Source organism: Setaria italica, chromosome I, assembly GCF_000263155.2.
Source record: "Setaria italica strain Yugu1 chromosome I, Setaria_italica_v2.0, whole genome shotgun sequence".
NCBI lineage: Eukaryota > Viridiplantae > Streptophyta > Magnoliopsida > Poales > Poaceae > Setaria > Setaria italica.
In genome coordinates this window covers 14,693,540-14,705,763 of record NC_028450.1, presented here as the reverse complement: position 1 = coordinate 14,705,763, position 12,224 = coordinate 14,693,540, and the positions used below count along the sequence as shown (strand labels likewise).

The window sequence follows — 12,224 nt, the reverse complement described above, 5'->3', positions numbered from 1 at the left end:
GTCTACCCGGGCTAGCTTCTTCATTCTTCGATCAGGGGCGGGCTTCTTCCCTTATATACGATGACATAGATAGAGCCTCCTTCTTTGATCCATTCATTGATAAAGTAGTCTTCGGGGGCAGTTTACCTTTTGAATTGACAGTAGAGTAGGTTTGATCTTGCTTTCTCAATCTTTCTCTGATCCTAGCCGTGTAGTAGATCCGGCTTTATTCGGCTAAAAAGAAGTGTGTGTGGCCGTCGTATCTGCTCGCCCCCTTCTTCATTCATCCATTTAGGTCAGAATGGATCCAGGGAACCTGGCTCGAGAACAGCCCTGAAAAAACACAGTAAGAGAGTCCAATCTCTTAAATATAGCATTTTATCTCCTAACCTAAGTAGTAGTAGTAGAAGGCTTAGTATCTGACTTGATCCAATAGAGTCAGAACACACAGTAGATCCAGATTCCACACCTTGCTGTGGACTGGGGAGAGAGCAGCTCTGCGAAGCTGGGCGTTCTGTGTGATTATGGAGGAACTGTAGTACTCGCCCCAAAATGCAAGCCGGGATAGATACTTAAAGAAAGGGGGAGCGGTGGGCCTTCAAAAAGGAGCGAGGGAGTGATGGGCAACCTTAGTCTATATGTTGCTCGTGAGCCGCCAAGTACCAGTCTCGCAACAGTACTGGCGTTAAAGGATCGGTCCTTCACTTGCGGATCGTTCGCGAGTCGAACTCGCTCTCTTGCCATGCCTTTGACTCATGAACTCGAGTCGGACTCATTCACTGCTGACTGAGGATCGTTCGTTCTTCACTCTCTTGCTATTACCCGCAGGGAGCGCAGCAACCGACGGTGCATATTATCATATAGAAAGAAGCGAAGCGTAGCGATTCGTACTACCGGAAAAGTGCCGCTAACCGCTAGGCAATAGAGTCCGCTTACGGGGTGGGGCGCAAGTAAGCGTAGCGAATCACATAGAGTTGCCCCTACCTGCCAGCGCGCAGATAGATAGGGCGGGCGAGCGCAGGGATGGATGTCTGAGTGGTTGAAAGAGTCGGTCTTGAAAACCGAAGTATTGATAGGAATACCGGGGGTTCGAATCCCTCTCCATCCGCGAGGGCATAAGTTCTCTCTTGCCTTATCTATAGATAAGAACGAATCTCCTCGACTCGATGGATATGATGGATGGAATGGGTAGAAGGTTTAGGTTATTGTGTGTTGATTTAGTTAGGACTTTGTCTCCCTTTCGTTATCTTCCGCCCCGGGTGGATGACCTGTGGGAGCTAAGTCGAAGATCTCGGTGTCGCCGTGAGTGGTTGATAAACAGCGATTGCTGTTTGATTTAAGGAGTCCTAACCCTGTGAAGCTTAACAGACAAAGAAAACGATAGAGACTTCCGGGTATAGGGTGACGACCTTAATGAATCAAGTATTCAGGTGGCAGAGTTATTAGCTACATAAGCGCTCAAATTCCTGAATACTTATTGCCCTGGCTTCTATGATCAACCCCTAGCACATTTAGGTTTTGATCTGAGGCTATCCTGGTCTGCAGGACCCAACACAAGTATTCATCCTTTCCAATCTGAAAAAGGTGTTGCCGAAAGCTTACCCTCTTCCACACGGATGCTACAGCCGCTATCACTTTTGCAGGAGGGGAATTACAGAGTTCGCCTCTCGACATCTTGTTTGGTAAACGGAAACCCAGGTACCCTAGTGTTGCCTAACCGTTCGGCCGGAGATGTCGGATGCGAGATCTTTAGCTACTTGTATCAATTTGCCACATTTCAATAGATACAATGCGCTGGCAGCTGAGGCTTGACAGGATGGGAGTGAATTAAGGTCGAGGGAGCAGGAAAGAGTTTGTTATTCGCTATTGGCTTAGTACGGCCTATACATAATAGGGCCATGACGGTTTTGGCAAGGCCTTGAACTTCATATATCCCTTTTTTTACTCAATCCAGAATACCAATAAAGTCAGATTGAATCATTTTATCGACCTTTCCTTTGGATTTATTATCATAGGTAGTGTTCGAGATCGCCTCTGTGCGGTGAATGCTCGAATGTAGATCAGTTTTGTCCTCGCGTGGTTGAAGGAGATGCTGCTGCTGGATGGAATGCTTCCGGGGCGCCATGATCCTTCTATCTGGAATAATCGAGGGCACTGACTGACTGCATCAATCATCGCTCAGTGAGCTATTAATTGCCGCCAATAGCGCTTCGCTTGCATGCAAGGCGGCTAATAAAAGCGCCAGGTAGACGCGCGGAGATGCATTTTGAGTACTGGCAAATAATCTCTTTCTTATTTCTTTCTTATTTCTTTCCCATGACGACTAGGAACGGGCAAATCAAGAATTTCACTTCGAATTCCGGACCTCAACATCCTGCTGCTCATGGTGTTTCACGATCAGTATTGGAAATGAACGGAGAAGTGGTGGAACGTGCGGAACCACATATTGGATCACTCCAGTGCGGCACGAAGCCGCTGACGCTGAGTAGGCTCCTATGCCGCTAGCACGGTGGAGGTTCCGTAGCGCGTCATGAGCACCGGGCAAAGGGACGGTTGAGCAACTCAAGCGAACCGCTCTACCTGACTTTGGATAAAGATAGAAGGGAGAAGGTTGTGAAGGTGGCCTCGTTATCCACACATCTGGTCGGAGGACCGACCTGGGTTTTCACGAGCGTAGGCGGGTCCTGGAGTGCCCGTCAAGGGCGCTAGCGCATACCCCGGGGTGATCATCACCACCTGCACCTCACATCTCGGCACAGTGGAACGTGTAACCCGCCTGCTGTCCAAGTCAACCACTTAATTTCCTGTAATTCATAGCACCTAACAGAACGTAGCAGCAAGAATCTAAAAATATCCGTTCGAAGGTGACTGAAGTCCCATGTTTTGAAAGATAAAAAGTTTCCGCTAGTAATTTTCCTCACCAGTCGAAAACCAATGTTGAGAGAGAATTCCAGATATCGATTAACAGCTTGCCAACCTATCCCTAGACCGACGGATTGATTGACTGACCTGTTTACCAGGCAGGTATACCAATACTAATTGCAACAGGAGATACCTATAGTGTTTAACAGACAGCTGACAGCTCGCGATGGAGAGACTTTCCAGTTGACAGAAGAGCGATTGCAAGAGATAGGGCACAGCTAGACGGATGGCACACAGATTTACTTATAGCTTAGTTTCCTATCGACCTCGGCTGTGTAAGGAAATACTTTTTGTGGGTGGCGGTTTTGATTTCTTTTTGTTATTATCTACTTATAACAACCCATCCATCCTCTCTTTCGTATACGAGCAGTGAGTAGCTGTCTCGCTCGCTCCGCCATCAACAGGAAATCCATTCCGCAGAAGTAAAGTCAACTGATTCTTTCATTCCAGTTGTTAGCCCGCCCGTAATACAGCTCAGCTTGAGAGACTTACGCAATGCAATCGATGTCTGCCGGTATGGTTTGAGTTTAAGGTATACCTCATCCCCGATTTGATTACTTTCTGCGGCTTATGCCTCTTGCCCTGCTTTTAAGGTATAGAAAGGAAAATCTATTAAGTAAGGTATAGAAAGTCAATCTATTAAGGCATAGAAAGTCAATCGAGAAATCATAGGACTGGCTAGAGAGAGGGAATCCAGACAACAGGGCTAGGGTTTGGGGAAGAGTAGAAAGAAGTCATAGGCAAGTCACAGATGGGCTTGAATACCAAATAAAGAACGAGTATACATGCATTTCACCATAGTGGAAATAGAACTCACTACTTATCGATCTAAACGAAAAACTAGCTATATAGGCTTTTCACTACCCTTAATGGTATATCGGTAGCTACCGTCTTTAGAGAGGCGATAACCAGCGTTTTAGCGAGAATCTAACCAAATCCCTCATTTCATTGGATTTTAGCCATTCCCCACGGATCGTACTTCGAGAGGAGAGTATAAGGGAGGATATTCTACTTGACCGGTGCTTGCTTATTGGATTAGCTATTCCTATCCGTGTATCAGCTAAAGATGAGTGCCTTCTTTTCCAGTTCATATCAGCTATCCCATCTCTTTCTTGCTCGGTTAAAGGAATATCACTATCCCATCTCTTCTATTCCTTAACAGCTATCTTTACTTGCTTTTAAATAAACAACTACTTCATTTCCATTCATTTGATTCATTTCCAAGACCAGGCTTGCTCTCCGACTCCCCCTCCTACTCTAGTTTCGGGTTCCCGTCTTTACTTGCTTCCGGTTGATGACAGGTACATCCTTAGCTGGTTAAACCCTTTCTTTAAACCTCGTTCGCTCTACGTAACCTTACCCACCAGGCAAGAACACGTATCTCGAACGAGGAAATAGGTAAAAGAAATGAGAATTCAACAAATGATGTGATTCTTGAATGATGATGATTGAATCCGGTGGAGAATAGCTAAAAGAACTGAGTAACCGACTGACAGATAGAGTAGTATGAGGGATTTCTGTCTCTCTTTGATTAGCAAGAGAAGAACTCTTATAGGAATGAGCACTCGAAGAAAGTGAGAATGAGTGAGGGACATATCCGCAATTACTCTAGCGGTGTGTGTCCCGAGGGAATGAGAACGGAGTCCAATACTGCATCCCGAAGGGCCTAGTCCAATACTGCGATCCCGAAGGGCCTGGTAAAATCTTCCTGTCTTTTCCGTTAAGGGAAGCACTTAGTACTGAAAAATGGAAGACCTATCTATAGATAACTGGTTTGCCCTATTTGCTTACTTCTTCTCCTGTGCCAACTCACTCGAAAAAGCACCTTCTTTACTGGCTTCTTTCTATAACCAATGAGATCAGATTCTCACGACAAGGAAGAAGAAAGGAATCCCCGACACAAGGGAGTTCACTAATCTACTTGATCGTTGCCTGCTTCCTCAAGTGATAAGCCATTCACCTCAGAAACCCTGGGAAAAGAAACAGGAAAAAAGCAATACATCTCCTCAATAAAGGAACAGGTAGATATCTTTCAATTCACCCGATGCAGACTCGTATGCTTCATAGTAACTACCTCGCTGGCGAGAAGGGCTACTCCTCGATTTGATGGGGTGCAACACAACATAGGATTTCCCCTTTCTTGGTATGGAAAAAGAGGAAGGAAGAGTAGCTCTTGCTTGGCCTTGAATCTGCTCTTACCTTTGTCCAGTTTCCGTACGATTGATTCCTGGAATTATTCCAATGAGTGGTCCACAAAAGTCTTGATGCAACATCATTTCAGGCAGACTTTTTCTCATCTCTTCGCCTCGGGAACTAATCCTTTTCACATAGTAGGTTTTAGTGGTGAAGCAAGCTTGTGGTGCTAAGATAGGATATCAATAAAATCGCAATTGAATCCCTATTGAAATTGGAGGAACAAGAATGGTGGACATTCCATCTTAGTGAAGCTGGATATGGTTCGGGTGGAGCCCTGGGGAAGTGCTTCTTCATATGTCGCGGCTCTACCACTTGATTACAGGTATTTCTTGATCTTACGGATATGACAAAAGTAGGATGACCCACCTCCCGATCAAAGTACTAGACTTATTATCCTCAATTGAAACATTTATTCACCTCATCCTACAAAATAACTCACTGCCACTTTATCCTCAAAAGATTTTAGTGTGAAAAAGCACATCACCTCTTCATGAAACCTTTCCTAGTACCTTCGGACACTACAATAGGTAGAGAAATTTCCGTCTTTCTTAGCCATTATTATCAATTTCAAGTTGTTAAGCATTAACTTCCTGCACCTAACCTCCTCACACCAACTCCTTACAGATCGGGTCTTTAGGGCGGCTCACAACAACAGGGTGGTTTTACATCCTTTTCCTTTATAGTTAGCAGTTAGTTTTATTGTATCAAATGACTTGCCCAAGCTACCTTTCCGACTTGATGAACTAATCATCACAAGCAAGGGAATGAAAACAAGGCATCTTTTGCCCTAGTGAGAGATTTTTTTATAGTAGCATAAACCGGTGCTAGCCCTATTACTGGCATATTAGGTAGTAGCCTAGCTAGCGCCCTTCAGTGCTATTAAGCATATCTTGACCCTTGCAAACCAACTGTACTTACCTTTTCCGTCAATATCTCGGTCCTCGAAAGCTTGGATCTTTGCTTACGCTTTTGAGTACATAATTAAGGAACTCGGCGGCGTACGCGCGGGAACTTGCTGAATCGCATCAAGGGATATTAATATACACTTTCTTGAACAACTCCAACGCAACAATGGCTTTCCTGCTACCGACTCAGACGGATGGATGACTCTATCTATATAAAGAGGCAATCATGTCAGGAAGCGGGTTTTTCTTTGGCCAAATGGTACTTCGAACTTGGAACAAGCATGAAGAGATTAACGAGACTTCTTTCTCTTTTGAGTGGCGGACTGGTCGTGCAAGATCTTTGGTCTCCCCCCGGAACCGATGAAAAAGCGGGTCGCTTCTTATGGACTCGCTCAGAATGATTCTTCTCTATCTAAGGAAAGGGGATGATGGGCATCTATCTCGATCCGGCAGAGGTGGAGGCCGAGGAGGTAAAGAAGGAAGGTAGAGCCCGATTGGTGTCGAAAAAGGTTATCATCCCACTTTTGGCTACTATTACTTATCTAAATAAAGAACGTGGGGGCTTTCTGGTGATTTCTATATAAGAAAACACTTTGAGAACTTGACATAGAGTTGGTGATCCTGCTTTCATTGCAACACAATTCGGAGGTCTGGAAAAAACTGTAATTCAACCATTACTTTAGCTTCGTAAATAAGTTTACGTACGGTGAGCTGTCTGGGAATCCATACAAGATCGGAGTACCCACAAGACTTGCTAATTTACTGAGAGCGCTTCTCGTCTACATGCGCAGAGGCAAGTTGGGGAGGGTGATCAAGAGGAAAATCGTCTCTAGCCGATCATTCTCCTGCCAGATTTCCTTGGACCATTTAGTTTAGTAGAACTATGCCCTACACTGACTATGCTGTGCGCTTTCGAGAAGATTCAAACCTATCTGTTTGATTTTCCGGTCTTGGTACTACTTTTTTCAGGGAAGATCACTCTTGCTATACCTCTCGCTCACGACTGATAGATGTATAAGCCTAGTCATTGCCAGACTTTCTCTTTCTCCATCTAAAGATGCCTCATCTTGGTACGAACTTTTTGTCTTCTTAAGTCTGAATGCTGATAGGTGGTTCTGCCTAATTCTCTCTTTTTCTATCTTTGATGGACCAAGCGAGTCTTATAGAATCTTATGCCGACCCCTCCGGTCATCAAGGCTTTGACCCTGGCGCTCGATCTCGGGCCTGTGCTTCAGTGAATGGTATGGATTTCTAACTAATAATGGTGGTAATGTACCATTCCATTCTTTATGCGCTGACTCGAGGTCTCTTCTTTTTTTTTTTAATCCTCTACGAGGGGGTTCGATATTCTTTCTGCTAGTCTTTCTTTTTTTAGCCCTGATGAGTATATTTCTTTTAATCTATGGATGGATTCTACCGTTCATCCGGGGGCTACCAATTGCTTAACCAACCCGATTTTTGACTTCCTTACAGAAGAATGATAGACGGAAGCAGAATCAAGGGATCTTCTTGGTATGGTTGTAGGTCGGCGAGATGTCCAGTTTGTCTGTATGAGCCTAATAAACAAGCCTATGGGTACACAGTCAACCCGAGCTAAAGCTATTTATGAAGAGTGGCGGTCACAAGCATTGAGCACCAATATCTAAAAACAAAGCGTGGATAAACCGAACCTGGAGAATCAAGCGTCGGACAGCCAAGCCACTATTTCGCTTTGATCAAACAGAAATAGGATAGAGCTTTAGTACTCGATCGGTATGGGGAGAGGGAGTTTACTTGAGGGTACTGACTTGCCTATACTAAATAAAGGAAGAGTCCACAAAGCTGAGCTTTCGGTTCGCTCCCCAGGCCTTCAACCCTGTTTGCCTCCTTTCTCTTGCTTGATGGAATAGTTCAATGCCCGAGCTCCAGCTTTGCTTGCGTTCTTCACCGGCACTCGCCGGATGTATCACTCATCCCGAAAATAAGGCAAGGAGTCTGCTGTTTGTTATAATCATTACGGGAATGAATCGCATATGTTGGTTTAGAATTGCTCGGGAATTCATTGATAGTGACTTTTTTCAGTTCTAGGAGGGCTAGTCTACTCCTCTTTTTTCTCGATCGAGCCGCTTTCCCTCATTCTACTCGTCCAGCCCTCTTCACGAACTTGTACAATCAATGCCACAAAGATAGCAAACTCGATTATCGAATATATAAGGAAAGGGGCGACGATTTGGCACCAGATATCCGGAGGTGTGGAAAGAGCTGCTGTGATAAGCGGAAAAACCATCAAAAAACGACGATTGCTCGTGAAGGTTTCCACAGAAAGACCCCTTGGTTCTGGCAAACAGATCACAATTACAGGTACCTGGGAGCATACCGATGGAATGAACAAAATACGAACAGTTAACATAATATAGTCATAGATCTTAGGTTGTAACTTGATCATGAGCGAATTTGTTGATGTTGCACCCACGAAGTATGGAAAGTGCCAAACATTGGGAACTACCCGGGGAGGAGTTAGGAACAGGAACAAGGAGAAGCGAGAACCACTTAAATGGAGGAATCTATTGTATTTCTGCCTTTGTTCCCCATAGCAACTGGGGATCGAAAAGCACCAAATTTGATGACTTATTAAGGGAAAGACGAAGTAAGAGCATGCTATTGAAGACGTTGCAACATATGTCGGGGGGGCCTCCATTGATTGTGTACGAACAAAATACGAGTCCAAAGGTAGGGTAAGAAAGGGTTTAGCTAATGGAGAAATTGACTCTTCCGGGAACCAGTAACGCGTAAACCATGTCAAACCAAGACCGATCAATATCCGAACGGAACGGATTTGAACTTCTCCTAGAAAAGTTTCCGGTGTGAAATTCCATTCAATGAGTAATTCAAAGGAGAAATGCATTTTCGGCATGCGGTCGGTAGGGTTCCCCCTTCCTCGCTTCCGTCCGCTATCCGTTGTGTCATGGCACAGTGGGACATCTGTCAGCCTTGCATTTCTCAACAGGGCTATCTTCCCTTTTCCGAACATAGATATCAAAAAATGATGATGAATTCCAAGGAAAAATGAGTGAGCATTCTGTCCTCAATTTCTCAATCCTCTTTCTATATGATAATATGTCAAAACAAGTTCGATAGTATATCGCCCGAACTAGACTTCTTTAACCCTGTTTAGTCAAATCAAATTTCAGTAGCCAAATAGCGCGTAAAAGACGCTTGTCTATATCGCTCTATATCGCTAGTAAAGGCAGGTCTTCGTGTGTTTCTACCTTCAAGTGGAAAAGGCTTGTATTGCCCGATAATCCGCGTTCAAACGTCTGTTGATTTATGACACCCGATTTGTCAAAGGGATTGGATTGGTGACTTACCCATTCAGTGACTTTGGCACTGGATGTTCCAAAAACGGGTACTATCGGATCGGGTGAATTAGAGAATAGACAGAGGTCCGTTGGCATTTCAGCTTCTCTTCTCCTTTCGGGGCCTATCCGAAAGAGAATCCAGGACCTCTTGGTCCTGAATATCAGAATAGGATGAACGAACCGGCCTCCGCGGATATCTTTGCTTCGGAACAAAACAATTAGCATTAGGCTCGGTCAACTGGAATGTGTATTATCCATATGGGAGATCTTCCAATCGAGAAGATCCATCGATCTGAGACGAAGAGAAAGGGCCAATTTTCTTTACTTATTCAGTTAAACCAAGGATTCGTTATGGAAGCAGATAGCAACAACCATTTCATCAGACATGCGTATTTTTTATTATCCGGTGGATTTACACAGTTTCATTAATGCAAATTGTTTGATGTAGTTAGTACTCAGGTTGTTCGACGCTCAAGAATTCTTATTTAGGCAGTTCATATCATCCCATACATAGTGTTTTGATCTAAGATTGCAATTCTTCCATGTTTCCGCAGTAGCATATTGTTCCATGGAGCTAGGGTCCAAAATAGGAATCAACAAGTGTTTCCACAACTCTACCGCCCGGCCAATCCTGTTCCACTGAATCCCCTCCCTTTTTCATGGCCACATATCTTTACGGCTAAGGAGTGGGAAATCTTTCTCCTGTTACACAAATCAAATGTTTCATCCGGGAAAAGCCACCTCTTTCTCCACAAACAATGTCTTTGTCATTTGATCCAGGAGCCTTCTGTTAGATAGGAACAGCTTTGCTAAATACTGAGAACTCTCGGATAGAGTATTAGAATGAAAAGACCAGAAATAATTCGAATAAATAGCAGTCTCTGACAACTCATCCTCTTTAATCTGCTTGGACCCGCTCCAATACCCATAGGAAAATCCCCAGTCATATTCAGCGTACCTATCCCTGCAATCAAATAGATTGTCCCAAGGGCCCCATATTCTAGGAGCCCAAGTTATGCTATTGAAAATTCGTTCCTTCCCTTCCCGGCACTCGCCACCTCTGTCCCTTCTCGAGAATAATTATTACGCGTAGTAGCGATCAGTGCTTGCTTTTACTGTTCACGCCGGAGCTATTTCTTTTAGAAAAGCTTGATCCGTCTTTGACTCGCTTTCGCTCAAGCAGGCTCTTCCTTCCAGTTCCTCGCCAGACTCCACTTGTAAGTAACCCTCCCTTGAACCGAAAGAACTTTACGAGAATTAGTTGTTATCTATGATGTCTTTTTACGCCCATGCTGCAACAAGACCTACATTTACATGAAGTATGCTCACTGATTGAAGAGCTCGCGCTTTCTTCCCACATCTTTCCTTTCTCCCCTTTCCACCGGTAAACCAACCACGGCATACTTGGCAATTGGCCTTTTCCATGGAGGAATCTCAGCAAAGCAGACATTCCGGAACTCCCAACTTTTGGTTCGGTCGAAATTTAACGACCCGAGTTCATCATCGTATTTAAAGAAAAGTGACGCCTTCTCCGAGGGGGTCATGTCCAAGCTCTTTCTGGCTCGAGGGCTCTGATTGGGAATGGTATGCGAAGTTACCCCACGCTTCTAGTATATAGATTTCTACGCTAGTGAGTGGTTTACCCTCGAAACTGAATTACTTTTCCACTTTCACTCTTCTTCTCTACGGATTTTATAAAACAGAACCTGATTGCAACTTTTTCGTCCTATGCTTTTTGCATTCTAGTTCAATAGTTTCTTTTTTATTTACAGATCAAACAAAAGAAAAAACATTAAAGAAACTCAAACAAAAGAAAAAACACGCAACGTTGCTTCGTATTCTTTTCTTCAAACCATGACTACATCCTGCTTTTGTAAGTGCTTGCTTTCCGTGCGAGGGTGGCCTCCACTAGGGCTAGACCTCGTTCCGGTCTTACCTTCCCTCGAGTCCGATCTCGGGAAGGCGCTTGGGCAGGTCCTGTTTCCCTGTTGAGATATGATTTCTTTCATCTCAGAAGAGAACTCAGAAAGGGTATTGTTTATCTGGATCCTCTACATCAGTTTACACCTCATCGAGTTTCTCTAAGTCCAAAAACTTGTATTCGTGCCCACTCCAATAGAGCGTTTGGCCCTATGAGCTTTGACTACGAGAGCTACCTATGTCAAAGTATCGGCAATTAAGTGGAAGGCATTGTTCAAGAAAATAGGCCGGGGTCGATTTCAACATTGAATTTCATAGTAGTTAGATCCCTCATGTTAGGCACATATGCTGTTGGCTGCTTTGGTACGAACGGTACTATTTGGTACGAAAGGAATAGCCACCTAATAAAGGGAAGATTCCTATCATCAGAAGAAGAAGTTGGCAATCTACTAATCAAGATCGAGCAAAATGGATAGTTCCATTAACTATATGGCATGGCATTTCTAGCCCGAAAAGTATGAGGTACACATAGGTAGGGAGCATCATCGTACTCAATCCTGCTTAGGTAGAGCAAGACAAACGGATCTATCATTCCGCAAGAAGTTTCCTTTTTCTGGGTAAGAAGAGGGTTTTTAAAAACCGTCGACCAAGACCTTCTCCAAGCAATTGAACTCTTCCTTTCTTTCTATAGCCACTGTACTCCATCGAGGATAAGACGGATACGCGATTTCTGCACTTCCTCCGCTAGCCCCCTCTGTGGATAGCACTTTCTTTCGAAAAATTGGCAGGGACTGCGTACCATTAAAGGGAGTCAGTGGGCACCGTAAGTAGTAATCGAGAACTTGATGAACATACCAACCAGTATGTGAATCCGTAAAACAAGTGGAGGAAGAGAGGCTATATCTAGCTTTCCCTGCCTGGTGAGCCCGTTCACCTAGTCTTTCCATGCTTTCAGTGGCATATG

General features: G+C 44.3%; 1 non-coding gene across 1 annotated transcript; it reads left to right on the top strand.

The window, feature by feature from the left end:
* Positions 1–1,000: 1,000 nt before the first annotated feature.
* On the top strand, positions 1,001–1,087 carry TRNAS-UGA. The gene has a single exon. It is a non-coding gene; the product is annotated as a tRNA-Ser (tRNA).
* Positions 1,088–12,224: the final 11,137 nt, after the last annotated feature.